General features: G+C 35.2%; 1 long non-coding RNA gene across 1 annotated transcript in view; it reads left to right on the forward strand.

Annotated features, from left to right (window-relative positions):
• Positions 1 to 17080, forward strand: part of LOC143255656 (uncharacterized) — a 34898-nt gene that overhangs the window by 3509 nt on the left and 14309 nt on the right. The gene's annotated exons all lie outside the window — the stretch shown is intronic.

A 17080-nucleotide genomic window follows, 5' to 3' on the forward strand; every position in this document is an offset into this window, starting at 1 on the left:
CATTGAACGTTCCTCCAATGAGAGAAGTTTAGTCTATATCTCAGCAGTGTGGCTTTACTAATACTGGTAGAACTGATAAACCGAAACATTGGCAAGCAGTTCATTTTAATACGTGTTGCTTTAGCTGAAACAAGAATGTCAGTTTTACTAATACATACTTAAATTAGTAATGATGTTAAAAGTAATTAACATGAATAATAGAAACACCAAATTACATATGTTTAAATCACTTTGACATGACTCGGCATGGCCAGGTGGTTAAGACACTCGACTCGTAATCTGAGGGTCGCGGGTTTGAATCCCCATCACACCAAACTTGTTCGCCCTTACAGCCGTGGGGGCATTACCATTTGCGGTCAATCCCACTATTCGTTGGTAAAAGAGTAGCCCAAGAGTTGGCGGTGGGGAATGATGACGAGCTGTCTTTCCTCTAGTCTTACACTGCAAAATTAGGGACGGCTAGCGCAGATAGCCCTCGTGTAGCTTTGCGCGAAATTTAAAACAAACACTTTCACATCTGTTTATTCGTTATAAAAGAATTCTAAGGTGTTGAATCTAAGCACAACTTATGCTAAACTACTATAAAAGCTAACAGGTCGAAAAACTTTATATTTTCTAGAACACCTTTTTTGTGTATTGAAACTTGAATTCAATTCTATTTCACCCTTAACGTAAACCTTCAGAATCGTAGTTCCACTCAAGAATAAGATACTGTCTCCTGTAAGAGAGAGGAGTTGATATGAGAATTAAGTGTCACAAAACTCATCATAATCAGGCCAAACAAATCATAAGGAATATCAGAAATCACAGCATGATAATAATGTAACTAAATGCTGACAAACAGATTCAGTTCCTTTTCTTGTCCTGGAGGACGTTTAGTTACAGTTTATTACATAAAAGACAGTTAAGTACCGTTATGTTGTATTGCAACATATTCACAAGTTTTATTTTTAATTCTCAAATTAGTGACTTGTTTTACTACCGATAGTAATGAAGGACGTTTAAGTTAGGGTAATAAATTTCACATTTTTTCTAAGAGAAACACCTCGAAAAGAGACACAGCTGAACGGCTATCACACAATGAAATTGTGTATATCTTTCACGAAACGTTTACACCCTCGTTGACATGTATAACAAGTGATGAGTGTAGTTTTATGGAATGTTTGGTTTTATATAAACGTTTAAGTTTAAGGACGTTTAAGTTACGGGTAATAAATTTCACATTTTTTCTAAGAGAAACACCTCGAAAAGAGACACAGCTGAACGGCTATCACACAATGAAATTTTGTATATCTTTCACGAAACGTTTACACCCTCGTTGACATGTATAACAAGTGAAGAGTGTAGTTTTATGGAATGTTTGGTTTTATATAACAACCTTATGTAATGATTTAATAACAAGATTTATAAGTGAAAAATACATATTATCTATCCCGAGACGTGTTTTGGATGAAGATTCTTTTACCTGTGTAGCAATGTTGACTTAGCTTTTGTTTGACGTAAAAATTTGGTGAGTCACTTGGAATGCGTGGATATAATGGAAATTTTAGGGTTGGACCAGAATAGGAAGAAATGTTAATATCATTCAAAGATACATTTATTGATGATTTTGATAACAAAGAATCCAAAGATATGGAAATGACTCAATAATTGGAACATACACACATATATGTACGTGAATCAAATGTAACCCAATTAAATTTCTTAATTGAAATGTTTTACGTAAAGATCAACCCTGTACAACTTAGAACACATATAGTCATCATGCCTAATACTTTATCGGTTGATAAAATTCACTGCAAGTTAAAGAGATGGAGAGAGCTTGATAATTGTCATGGCAAACACGTAACACGTAAACAGCCTGAACAGAGTACTGTCGATACACATGGCAGCTCATGCAATATTAGTAAGTGCAAGAAAACTAACACAACTTGTACTAAATTCAGCAAATTGTCGTAGTTTAGATGTCTAACAATTAATATTGTTATCCTCAATTGTAATAGTCAATTCCATGTGGGTCTTAAGTCTGTATTTCAATGCTACAAAACTGCTAAGTCACGTGAATGTACGTTGTTTACGCATTAACATGGGTGAATTTCATGTCGAGCTCTGCCTGGTAATGTAGGTTATTTCTCCGATAAAATGTAGGTCAGAGGCCTTTTTAGAAAGTAATAGTTTTTTGTGTTTTTTTTTGTATAGCTTTGATCGTTTTGATTATGAAAGTGGTTCTATAATCATTCATAATCACATAGCTCTATCACAGTTGTAATGAGAAGCGGACAAATTTTCTCTAGTTTTAAAGCCTAGCTTTTTACCACACACGTAGTAATTACCATATAGCTGCTGTCATCACAGTAGTAACATATGATGAAAACCTAACCTTGAGTATACACACTTGAAAATGTTTATTTTACTCATAAAAACCCACAGTGTTTTTTTTTTTTTTTCTATAAAGGCTCGAGTGATATTCTGTTGAAGTTTACCTATATTATTTTGAAGCTGGGCTTTCACACTTACAACATACGATAATAAATAGCTGGAGAAAAAGAAAACGTATGCATAGACACACATATAGCACAACGTTAAAACATTTGTTTGTTTGTTTTTGAATTTCGCACAAAGCTACTCGAGGGCTATCTGTGCTAGTTGTCCCTAATTTAGCAGTGTAAGACTAGAGGGAAGGCAGCTAGTCATCACCACTTACCGCCAACTCTTGGGCTACTCTTTTACCAACGAATAGTGGGATTCACCGTCACATTATAACGCCCCCACGGCTGAAAAGGCGAGCATGTTTGGCGCGACGGGGATGCGAACCCGCGACCCTCAGATAACGAGGCGCACGCCTTAACACGCTTGGCCATGCCCGGCCCATCTTACGACTATTAAGATTGTAAAAAATCTGAAACTTATATTTTAGAATTAAAAATTATTTAAAATAAGATTATATTGTTTTAAATAATTTAACTTCAGTAATATAGGCGAATTTCTGCGGTATATGAAAAGCTTAGAACTTGATTTATATTTTGCCATATTATTCGTCAAAAGTTCTGAGTTTTGGCTTGAGAAACGAAAATCTGAATACGGTGATAGAAGGCTCTAGAAATTATGTAAAAATTTCTAGTAATGTGTACTAAAGAAACATTAATAGCTTGATATTTTTGACTCTGTTTTAGTACACCTTGCGAAGTTAAACGGTTCCAGGGAGTACCATTTCTGACCTCAAATTACTATACTCCTATTCAATTTACTTAGTAATAGCAGTAATAATTTGTTTATTGACAGAATCTATACTATTAAACAGCTTATGCTTGCATGTCAATGTGCTCGTCATGACGAAATATTTCAACTTCCCAATCGCTGACCATCACGAAAGTCACAGGATTTTTTGAATATGATCTAGGTGGGTTCTATAACGTTTAGCTTTATTCATTCTCTTAGTTTTTCTCTTGCCTGTGTTTTAGTGTTAGAGAATTACGTACTTGCGCATCTTCACACCATCCTCATCAAGCTAAAAAGTAAATGCTACACTGCGCGGGTAATGTTGCTAGTTTTATTAACGGATATAATATAGGTTTCATTATATAAAAAACAACAACAATATACGACCGTAACTAACATCTCGTATAATTTTACAATCGTGTTTTTGGTTTTCATAGCATATCAGATGTTTGGATGTTGGCCTATCCATTCTTAACTTGCACTTACTCTGAAACCATAGGGTATGTGTTCCTCCTGATAGAAATATCCTGACAAAAATGTCTAGAAATATAGCAGTATAGAATTCTAACATCATTTACAAATACATGACTAGCATTTCGGAAACCACAGACAGGATACTTTTTCATTCAGTCGACACATTCCAGGATACGGGTTTAAAGAATAGATTTAAGGTTTGAGCCATTCATATGCTGCCGAATACGTTCTACACTTCAGCTGTGAACGCATTATAGAAGTGTCAGTTAATTCCGCTATTCCGTTAGGAATATTTGTGTAGACGTCGGGTCCTGCTGATTAGTTGGCCTCTTTCTCAGCTCTCGAATCCCCGTCACACCAAACATGATCGTCCTTTCAGCCGTGGGGGTGCTATAATGTGACGGTCAATCCCATTATTCGTTAGTAAAAAGTAGTCCAAGAGTAAGCGGTGGGTGATGATGACTAGCTTCCTTCCCTCTAGTCTCACATAGCAAAATTAGGGACGGCTAGCGCAGATAGTACTCGTGTAGCTTTGCGCGAAAATCAAACCAAACATTCTCCGCTCAAATTATGGAAAATTCTGCCTAGACTTTATGTCACTGACCCAATCGTGTGACCCATGTGTCATCTAAGGAAACATTCTGGTTCAAAATATTAAATGAAGTTTGGTAATGGTAACAGACAATTAATGTGGTGATGACCAACTTAGAAAATGAACATTAATAAGAATTACCATACAATCTCAGATTCTAACTTTAATGCATCATAATAGAAAAGTAATAACAACTGCTTTATTAACTCACAATACAGTTTTTTTACTAGTTTTGCATATCCCCCAGGATAATGCAAAACATTACAAGACGTACACAAAACTCCATGAGCACGCCTCTTCTTTTCTAACGCTGAAGCATTAAAGTAATAATAATACTATATAATTCGGGGCTTTGGGTATTTTTGAAATCCCATTGTTACCAGAAATGGTTTAAAAAATTTTTGTACGATACAGAAATTTGGAATTTTTATTTATCCTGCAACTGATGCTATCTACCGCTATTCCCACTTTCGGATTATTGACTAGTCAGCAGCAAATAACCACCCACTATCCACATTAATAGACTGACTTTCACTCTTATATTTTACCCTCGTCTTTAAAGTGCAGGGAATATTTTGTAACGTCTTAATGTAAAGACGTTGTATGTTGTCACTTGCGATGCGACATTAATTTATATCCAACAGGTATCTGTGGGCGATAACACAAACTATTCTGTTGTTTGTATAACATTTTTACCATTTTTCCATTATAATAGGACATCAGTTTATCAAAAACATTTTTTATTTGCTGATCTATCTCAAATGTACTCTTGGCCATCATTTTACGCCCGTAATTTGATGTCTAGGTTACTCGGCTTGCAACATGCAGAAGGTGGGCTCAAATACCTTTACCGAATATGCTTGTCCTTTGAGCCACGAAGGTGTTACAATTTGACGGTTAATCTCCCATTTGAGTATTATAGACGAAGAGTTGAAGATGTAACTAATTGCTCTTCCTTTAGTAACTCTAAGCTAGGGTCGGTTAGAGCTGACAACTCATTATAGTAACCTATGCAAGAAATTAAAAAAACAAGCAATTATTTTACGTTTGTGTTTGATCAATTATTTATTTTTGATCTATGTGAGAATGAGTTGACTTTGAGGTAGGCGTTTTCTATCTGTCACTACATAACATTCGTTTTTATCTATTTCTTTGTTAACCGTTCTACAGGGTGTTCGGAAAGTCACTGTGCAGTTTTGAAAGCAGCGATAACAGCATTCATTCAGTCTATTTCAAGCCAGCAACTGATAGCAGTGTTTAGAAACAAAATAAGAAGGATCCAAGCCTGTATTGATGCCAACAGGGGTCACTTTCAACATTGCTTATAATTGTCATTTATATTTACCTCCTGTATTATATATTGAAACATGTCTGTTAATAAATATGTAAGTGCACAGTGACTTTTCGAACACCCTGTATTTTCCTAGCTGCTTATTCTTCACTTACCTTTTGTTATATATTGGAAATTACACTGTTCTACACTGTCGATAATTAAAGAGATGGTGCTCTAAGATACCCATTGAGAATTTAGTTTTTCTCTTTTGTTTTGTTTGTGTTGTTAGCCGAGGACATTTTTTTTAGAGATAGGCAAGTGAGGAAAATCACTTCTAACTTTCAAATAACATATCCAAATAACCTTGATACAATGTAATCAATGTAATATCTGTTTGCAGTGCTGAATAACCTCAAGGTGAAAACAAAAGGATAAAAGTTTTCCTTGTACGATAAAGGTTTAGTTTCTTATGGACAGTTCACTTATGTTTTAAACAAGTTATACTGAATCGAGACAACATTTTGCTGAGACAGAGTGATATAACATAGACCTCGCGTGCGATGGGCGAAAGCGACATGTTTGAAACACCATTTATTTTATTACAGTCACGATCACCTACTAATTTATAATGTAGACAGGTAAAGAGGTGACATTCTGACGTAACCTTTGATGGATCTTAATTTTGCGTATTTTTTTCTTTCTATCGTTAATCGAAAGCATACTTTAAAACGTGATTCAAGTCAGGAAAATCATTACTAATTTTCATATGCCGCACCAACGTAACCATAAAATAGTGGAATTAATGCAAGTATATAAGAATTGTTTGATAACTTCAGGTTGAAAGGAAAGAATTAAAACCATTTTTTATACATTAACGATTATTTTCCTGCAGGTCATAACTGAATCATACCAACGTTGGTTTGTGAGATGGTATAGGGCCGTAGTGAGAATAAAGTGATCTATTTGAGACATCATTATTTTATTTTTATTATAACAAAGATCACCATGTGTTTAAGGAATGACTACCATGTGAACCTTACTCTCTCATTCAATTTTCCTGTCCTGGACATTTTCCAGGCCTTCTTGTCCTCCTATTAGGCTTAATTAGAACTATAAAATCAAGTTACTCCGAAATTAAAATATCAGATTCTAGATTTTTTGCTAAGATATCGCTTATAAAGGATAATATATAAAACAATCATTTTATTTTATGTCCTTTCAACTCGTACTAGGTGTAATCTAATAGTTAGCTTACTAGAATTTTGTATCTGAATTTCATGATTTGTGTCCCGTTACTGCAAAATTGCACAAAGTTTAGGGAGGTGGATGCACTATAAGCAATGTTAGTCAAATTCTGATAGTGTGTCAGACAAGAGTTTGATTGTTTTTTTTTAAGTTACATGCTAAGCTACACGTGGGCTGTCTGCGCTAGCCGTCCTTCATTTAGCAGTGTCAGACTAGAGATAATGGAACTAGTCATCACCACCCACCGCCAACTTTTGGACTATTCTTTTACCACCAAATAGTAGGAATAACCGTCAGAGAATAACGCTTCCACACCTGAAAGGGCGAGCATTTTTAACGTGATGGGAATTCGAACTCGAACCCTCAGATTACGAGTCGAACGCCCTAACCATGTGACCATGGCAGATCATCAGACAAAAGCATCCCAAGAGTTGGCGGTGAGCATTGTTGTGACATTTACATAGAAAGCGGAAGCGTAGATATTTTATCAAGGTATAAATGCCGTAAGGGCTTCAAAGATACTTTGCACTTGTACAATTTTATAATTTGTTTTATTTCTTGTAAATTATAAAAAAAACTCTAGATAGCTTAAATTTACTTTATTTTCCTGAATCACTTGTGACACAATGACAAGAAGAAAGTAAAATCTGAATTAGTTTCATATACACTGCTGGCCAAAATCTTAAGACCAATGAATATAAAGAAAAAAATATGCATTTTGCGTTGTTAGACTCAACCACTTATTTGAGTACAGCTTCAAAAGAAGAAAATAAGAAAAGGGAAAATAAAAATAAAACACTTTTTAGCATTTAATAGGGAAAATGTGAACACTATGAAATTAGTTTAAATACTAGCTGGTCAAAAGTTTAAGACAATACCAAAAAGAAGTCCTAAAGAGGGTAGGAAATGCCCAACAAGAGGTCTCAGTAGTGAGTTGCACGGCCGTCATTGCGAATACATTCAAACATTCGCTTTGGCATGGTCGATATAAGCAAGGCTGACTGGAATGTTGTTCCAAGTGGTGAAGATGGCTTCACGAAGATCATGCACTGTGTGGAATTGACGTCCGTTTCTATAGACTTCCCTTGCCATCCACCCCCAAACATTTTCAATGAGGTTTAGTTTGGCGAACACGCTGGATGGTCCAAGAGAATCACGTTATTCGCCATGAAAAAGTCCTTTGTATTGCGGGTATTATGGATTGCAGCATTGTCCTGCTTAAAGATCCAGTCATTTCCACACAAGCGAGGGCCTTCAATCAATAAGATGCTCTCTCCAAGATGCCAGTGTAGCCAGCTGCTGTTTGACGCCCCTATGTAGTCTGAAGCTCCATTGTTCCATGGGAGGAGAAAGCACCCCAGATCATGATGGAACCTTTTCCACTGTGTCGTGTAGAAAATGTCTCCGGTAGGATATACTTGTCGTGCCAGTAACGTTGGAAGCCATCTGGACCATGCAGGTTAATTTTTTTCTCATCAGAGAACAAAACCTATGTAGCCTGAAGCTCCATTGTTCCATGAAAGGAGAAAGCACTCAAGATCATGATGGAACCTTCTCCACTGTGTCGTGTAGAAAATGTCTCCGGTAGAATATCCTTATCGTGTTAGTAACGTTGTAAGCGATCTGAACCCTGCAGGTTAATTTTTTTTTCTCATCAGAGAACAAAACCTTCGTCCACGTTTCTACGTCCCATGTTTGGTGCTTCTCAGCAAAGTTTAACCGAGCTGTTTTGTGGTGTGGAAAGAGGCGTGGCCTTTGAAAACGTTTAAGGTTTTTAAAGCCTTTCGCTCGTAGATGCCGTCTTGTTGTTCTTGAGCTTCATTCTGCGTCCGTAATGGCCTTAATCTGGTTCGACGATCTGCTGGTGTCTTGTCGGACAACCCGTCGAATCCTCCTGCTCAACGCCGGCAAAATTTTCTTGGGTTGACTACTTGTAATTCTCGTTCCGTATTCCTCAGGGTGTTTTAAAAATTGCCACGTTCAAACTCTGTCAACTTTTAGCCTTTGCCATGTTTTTATCCAATGTAACACAAAAGATGTCATTGGGAAAAGTTGACAGCGCTAATGTGCTGATGTAACTAAAAAATTAAGACATTCTATATTAATATGGCTATCCGCCAATTACATTGTACCATCCAAAATGAATTAATTATACGACTTTTACACCTGTAAACAATTCTATGAGAATCTTTTTCGTTAAGTTAGCACTGAAAGTTGAACACGTAATAAAATATGTGTGAGAATTGGACACGTAATAAACGTATGATATTGTAACTAAGAAGTACGTAACTTGGTTTCATGGTGGCTGAGTGAACAGATGAGCAGATAGAATCAACATAACTGAAATTTTCATCTGTCAAGAAAATGTGGGAACCCAAATTAAATCAGGGTAATAATACAGGTTGTTCCCTGTTCCATATATATAAAATTACGTTTTGGTGGTTACATGGTGAGCTAGAACGTAGGGATAGCTTACAGAAATACGCCGATATTTGATTTTTGTATTCTGTTGCAACTATGAATGATAAAAACTACATATGAAAACAAACTTAACCAGAAAGTATGTTCACAGACAAAACCCAGTCACCAGACAGCGTCTGTAACTCGTCGCTAATAAGAATCCATGGTATAATTTCAGGTCAAGGCAAACAAGAACTTTATAGACCTTCTATCATTGCAAAATTTAAGCGCTTACATAAGTCTATGATAGCTCAGCGATAAGTCTGAAATCTTATAACGTTAAAAATCGGGTTGTATTATCTGCAGTGGGCAGTTGACAGATAGTCCGTTGTGAGCTAAGTAACAAACAAACCATCTCAGTTTGAAATATGTAAATTAGGTGAATTTTGTGAAACCACACTTAATAATATTTGAAGAACAGATTTATCATCACATTACGATAACCCTTCTCTTCATTGTTCTGTGCACAAAGATTAAAAATACAGTCATCTGTATACCTAATTATTTCTTCTTTCTGCCACTCGACTTCAAGACATGCAAAATTTTTACCTGAAATGTACATTCTTTTTTCTGCTATACTTCAGATGACTGAAACTACAACACATGAGAGTGTACTTCATCAACACATTCTTATTTTATAAGTGTTTTATACATATTTCGTGCATTCTTAGTTTTAACATATTCTATGTGATACATAGTTTAAAAACGTTTCTTATAAAAACGTTTAAAATAAATTCTAACTTTAGAAACTCAGTGTAGGTTTTACTTTCAGTACTCTGCTCGTTAACTGTTAAATAGCAATCAATCTCTTTAGTTTTCCACACACGTTCAGCGACAGAATTGTCTTCATCTTTTGCTGGCAGAGAATGTTGTATTAAACACATATTTACTCATTTTTGGTAACAAATCTCGCATCATGATCAGCTGAGACTTATATTTTTGAACAGCAACGTTGTTGTTGTTTTTGAATTAAGCACAAAGCTACACAATGGGCTGTCTGTGCTCTGCCCACCACGGGCATCGAAACCCGAATTTTAGCGTTGTAAGTCCACAGACATACTGCTGAGTCATTGGGAGGCATTGAACAGTAATACGAAACATATATTGGCTCATATTAGATAATAAATCTCGCATCACGACGAGATTAGAATTAAAAGTTTGATCAGTTCCCATCAATTCCACTAATATACTGATAAATAATATTATATAACTGATCTTTATATATTTAATCGGGTTAGATTCTCACATTATGACCATCCAGGAATTACGATTTCGATCAGTCATTGATAAATAATATTATAGAAATGATCTTTATATATTTTTGTGTCACAAACAAATTGGTGTCGATAATCGGGTGTTGCACTTTTATGTAAGACCACAAAAGTATTTGTTTTATTATTATTTATTGCCCTCTAATCCAGTATTGGTGTGATTTTTATTTTTTGTAATGAAAATGTATGATAGTCATAAGACGTATTCGATTACATGTTACTTTCTGTAGTGATACAACATGATTAGTTTTGTATGGTGGCCCATCATCGTGTTTGGATCTAAGTCTATGTTTTTCCTTCTCTACTAAAATACGATAATTTTTAGAGTTTTAGTGGACACCTTCTTATTCAGTTTAAATAATGCTATAAGAGTTTAAAGACAAGATTTTTAACAGCATTTCTTCTGATATCCTTTTGATGAGCAAACAGAAAAATGGTGTGTTTTGTAGGTTTGAAGGGATCTTGCTTTAGTTTTTTTGTTGCTGCTGGGTTTGTCCTTCTTTTGGTGACTGCAATAAGAAAGTAGTGGGAGTTAATTTGTTACCAGACTTCCCTAACACATCCCATTTTACTCCATTTTTAGACAGTTTGATGAACCAAAAAACAAGACCCAGCATAAGTCTGTCTGCCTTTATAGGAACAAGCTCTGAAAGATCCCCAGACTATACGTACTTAATCATAAGAGACATGCTAGTAAGATCCTCCATTTCAACTGTAGATCACATACTAATATCAATCATGTTTTCTATTATGTGTATTTTAATATAGTTCATTAAGTAAGAATTTAAACTGAGCTGTACGTAATCCAGAAGATAATTATTGCATTAACCAATATACAAAAATGAGTTGTTGCAAACTAAAAAAAACGATCATGTCAAGCTGGTCAACATAGATGGAGAAATGTAAAGAACTGTGGTTTCAATATAGGGTGGTTATTGGTGAAACCCATGTTCCAGTCATGCAGTGATGTCTGTCTCTAGCACTATCAATGAATAGACGACTAACCAATAGCAGAGTTGAGATCTAGTGAACTAAATTAATAGAATCCTTTAAGTCCATGAAGTGCATTTACCTAACCGAAGTCCATACACAACCTCATTGTACCTCCATTATTTTGAACAGTCACAGTTAGTGATGACCAATCAATCTTTGAAGTTCGAATGATTCAATCGCTTAGCATCTGATTTAACTCAGTGCTGTCAATTGCTTTATAGGACATGTATCTCCAGTATCTTTGTGATGCTGGACAATGTTTATATTTGCTTTTACAAATACATAGGAGAATTTCATCAGTAATCTCCTGAGCGTTTTACTGTTCATCTGAATTAATATTATTTAAGGAATTTTTACGCAATTATATCAGGTCTACTTGTAACCATGTATGTGTTTTTATCACGATACAGTGAAAGTAACACTAGCGTTACTACTAATTTAGTAACTTTTCCTTCACATCTTAATTATTAACATTCCAGTCAGTGTCTCTAATTCTGTTCTACTCTAATTCTTAAAGAACCAGAACTTTAACAATACAGGTTAAGTAAGCATGGCTTCACTATGAGTGAGAAAACAATATGTTTCAGGTGTCGTTCTATCCATTTAACTAGAGCATTAACTGTTGGTGCAAAATTGGGATGAGTTCCCAGCAGGGTTCGATGTCGTTTACAGTACCAGTACTGGTTTATTATACGTTGGAAATAACATTTTTTATAAGATATCCAATCCTAGGAGTTTTGATTCAATGCCTTCTCTGGTATTTCAGCTTCGTTTTTCGTAGAATTATGTATGTTTGGTGTGGTAATTTTGAGTTCAAATTCCGTCGATAAGCGAATCTTACCGTGAAAATCAGCGATAGCATGAAATATTGGAAACTGGTGACACCCTTTGGAAGATAACGTGAATGTAACTATGTGAATGACTGCACGTTAGGTAGGTGCGTTCGTTCGTTGTTTTTTTCGTTTGTTTTTTGGAATTTCGCATAAAGCTACTCGAGGGCTATCTGTGCTAGCCGTCCCTAATTTAGCAGTGTAAGACTAGAGGGAAGGCAGCTAGTCATCACCACCCACCGCCAACTCTTGAGCTACTCTTTTACCAACAAATAGTGGGATTTACCGTAACATTATAACGCCCCCCACGGCTGAAAGGGCGAGCATGTTTGGTGCGACCGGGATTTGAACCCGCGACCCTCTGATTACGATGTGCGTTCGTGATTAAATATTAACATTTGGTCACATTACACATGTCACCACATTTTAGTGAGTTACATTCAATATTTTAAGCTACTTAATTATCACGGTATACGAACAAATTTATTATCGAACCGTAGACAATAAATGAACTTTTAATATTATACAAGCTTTAAGTTTTTAATTGTAAACGATTGTTTATAAGCAACCACAAATTCCCATTGTGTGAGAATATGAATATTTCTTTTCGAGCCGTTTCCTCTTGTGTATTTTTTTTATTCACCCTCATATGGTATTTTCACGAACAATAGGTATGGTGTGTTTAATAGGAGGTATGACGGATATTATGTCTCAGCTTATGCTTTAAGAACCGTGTTTGAATATATCAATATGATAGAGTTAATATACAAATGTAAAAACAACCTTTATTAACAAAAACAAATGGATATGCAAACAGCACACAAAAAGAGCAAGCGTTTGCAGCGTGTGTGTGTACTGAACCAACGACAGGCAGCATTGTGAAAAGAAAATGTTATTGATACCCTTTCACCAGTTCATGAACCAGAATAATAAGAAAGTTAAATAATGAAAATAAAACATTGTTAACATAAAACAAAAGAAACCATATGTTTCAAAGTAAAACTAGTTATTAAAAACAAACTCTATATTTAAAGAGTAAATGTACTAAAACTCACAAAAAGTTAAACTGCAAAATCTCACAACATGTTTAACAGGAGAGAACCTGGTTTCGTATAAGAAAATACAATAACATCAAAACAGTCACCACGATTCATCGACAGAAAAGACTGCCGCCTGTTTCGGGATGTTATGAGTGAAGTTACAACTATGTTCACTAAAGGAGAAGACGCGTGATAATGGATTAGTGAATTTTTTTCTGGTTTTCAAACCATATGAGAAACACCTGTACACAAACTGAACTAAAAAAAGCGGAAATTTAAAAATTTCGAACAGACTAGTAAATATATGGTACTGTCCTGTACCACGTTTATCTTTTAAGCTATTTTCCATACCTTATACGTGTGTGTGATTTGTTTTGTCTTTAATGTTGTTTTCACGCCTATACTTATTTTGGCTTATTTGTCAACTTGATTCTATCATGTTTTTCACTGGGAAATCTATCTGCACAATATTTTTGGCAAGCTTCGATTGGTATCTAAAGAAGGCCACCGTGCTAAGATATATATAGGGAATAGAAATGACAGAAATTTCGTCGTTGAATGCATATGTATTAACATCTTAGTACAAAATAAATTAATGTTTCTATTTAAGCGAAGAACTCAAAACGGTATCCATGATGACGAAACTGCATACATTGCAGATATTAGTATCCGTTTTGTAATAGTTGATGATAATATACAACAATCTGCGGTAACAGAAGGTTTTAGTTAATTTTGAACTATGCATGTTCTCACAGGAGCCAGTTTAGGTGACTAAATTTTGGAAAACTGATAACATTAGAAAATGACTTGTAAATAGTCATGATTTACATTAAGTATTCGTTGAATCCAACTTAATGTCGGGTAAATATAGGATTTCAGAATATTACCAACAAAAGATCATCACTATTTGCTTAGTGTTCGTTGTGAGAGTTACAAGTTAAATTTGGTTTTATCGAAATCCAGTTCTTTAGTAGCTGTAAAAAGTCATTTTTCAAAAGTGAATTCAAAAGTAAAATATCTGCATGATGCAGCAAAATGTTAAAGTATGTAAAAAAAACAATTCACGATATCCCTTCAGAGGAAGAACTAAAAAAATATTTATTTGAAGTACTCTGGAATGGAAACCATGTTTCTATTATACAATTTATTCAGCTGTTACCAGCTTTTAAGGGTGTTTATGATGGAAGAGTTAGGATATGAAATGAAAACATGCAAAAACTACATTTTCTCGAAGTTTTTAGCTGCGTCTCTTGCAGCTCGGTCTCCTAATATTGAAATTTGGGTCCTAAGAATTGAATCGGTAAATTCAAAAGGGGTCCAAGTCCAAGAAATATGTTTTTGCAGGAAATCAACTTAATTGCATATCTTAAAGGGAGGCTATGCCAAATTATTCATACTTTACCCAGATATTGCACCAGTTTATAGCTTACAAACGCTATAATATGAATCACTTCACTCTTTTAATTTCAGAGGGTTGGCAAACTAAAGTCTCTGGACTTGGGCCCTTCTTGAATTAAACAATAGTAAAATATGAAGAGAATGGACATACTACATATTTCTCATCTGAGGATATCTTTATTTCTTAGTCTGTCATATTTTTAACACTTCTTAAGATCAGCTTATATCCAAACTATTGTTCTGATACATGATAACTACCAGTAAAATGAGTTTTTCATTCTGAATGGGGACAGGTTATCAATAAGGTACATCATTCTCATGGTATCTAATTTTCAAAGTCAGACTCGTCTTCACCCCTAGTATCACAAACTGTTAACTTATTGAGGAACTGCTGAGCCTCTGCTGAAAGATATTTTGCCAATTTTTGAACATCTTTTACTTTTGCTGCCTTTACACCAAGCTGCTCACTGTAGAGTGGCTCCTCTGGGTAAGTAACAACCCTGACCGAGGGCTTTAGAAAGCGGAATCTGGTTGTGACCTGAGCAGACATATCTTCGGAAACCTCCATGTCATTTCTGAAATCTGCACTGAATCTGAACACCTTGTATTTGCTGACTGTGTACTTCTCTCCATCCTTTCTGACTGACTTTTTTATAAAATTGACCAAGGTGGAATTTGAAATCAAGCATATCATTCTTTGCCTTCAGCACGTAATATGTTTTGCTTGTTTCTGGCCCATTCTTGTTCATTACGCTTTTTTTTTTTCGGCCTAATCTCTTCATAACCTCAATCAAACTCACGCTGCATGGGCGCTGCCCTCCTGGATGACTAGTGCTGCCACCTACGGCATTAAGCTAAATCCATGCAAGAGAGGTCCAAGTCCTGGAGTTGGGCCCCTCTTGCACTCAAATGCATTTTAAATGCTGTGAATAGTCAATACATTATTGTGAACTTGCACACAATCAGATACCTTGTCTCTTAAAGATCATTAAACATATAATATCTCAATTTTGAAAAATTGTGGACTTGGGCCCCTTTTGAATTCAGCGATTCAATTGTCAACAAGCAAAAAATAAACCCAAGCATCCAATCGATGCTCCACAGTGGCTTACCGGTAAGTGGGAGGGCTTATAACGATAAAATTAATGGGTCGATACTCGCTGTGAGCAGATCGCAAATAACCTATTGAGTAACAACAAAATACTTCCCAAGTAATTATTCTGAGGTCTTATTCAGTCTGTCTTCTTTCATTCATTTTACTGATGGAGTGAGTGGAGAATTAAATGGCAACATTACACTGTCTAATTTCAAAATACTGCATGAAAATATTGGATATTAAGATACTGAGAAAGTTGAAAAGTTAGAAATACACTACAATTGTAAGATAATATTTCAAAAGGAACTGATTAACTGGATAAAAAAAAAAAAGGATGATATTCCTGAAAATATGCTTCAGGCATTAGAATTTTTAAACTTGATTTTTCTCACTTTTTCGAAAAAAGAACAACTTACAAGGATTAGCTGCTTTTCTTGTAACTATACACAACAAACAGCAGGGGTGGGCAAAAATCTACGCGGAGGGGGGCGCACTTCACGAATTTTGATGAGTCATTGTGGGCCGCACATTTCTACTGTATCATCTAAACTACCTTAACATCGATTGTAAAAGTACCCCATTTTGCTTTCCATAACTGCCGGGAGTCATGGCGGGCAGCATAGAAATATCAGATGGGCCGAATTCGCCCTGTAGGCCATTATTGCCCACTCCTAATACATAATCCTTATAGAAATAGTATTTTTTTCCCTGTCACGAGGTTGAAAATATATCTGTGAAACTCTTCTTTAAATCGTAGTTCTTCTATCGGGAAATTATAAATATTTTGTTGATAAAGAACATCATTATGTTGATCTGCCGTGGATGAATATTCATCAATTGTAACGAACTATTTAGTTGAGACGGTATTTGGAAACTAATAAAACTTGTTTTTAGACTCAACGATCAAGAAATTCCTATGATGCAGTATATAAATGTCACATAGATTTGTTTTACACAATGTGAATATGTAAAAAATGATATAATTTTGGAGAAATCGTTTGTACTTGATTATCGAAAATGTTGATCGAACGCTCAGTCGTTTGATTTTAGAGACCTGTTTTTGGGTATTCTGTTTAACTGGAACGTCACTGTAGTTGTAAATATTGAATAATATTTTAAATTATTAAGTTAATAGATGTAAAATATTCAAAAGGCTCATTTTCATTCTAAATTTCTCCAAGAAGTTTGC

This window comes from Tachypleus tridentatus, chromosome 7 (genome assembly GCF_004210375.1).
Source record: "Tachypleus tridentatus isolate NWPU-2018 chromosome 7, ASM421037v1, whole genome shotgun sequence".
Classification (NCBI taxonomy): domain Eukaryota; kingdom Metazoa; phylum Arthropoda; class Merostomata; order Xiphosura; family Limulidae; genus Tachypleus; species Tachypleus tridentatus.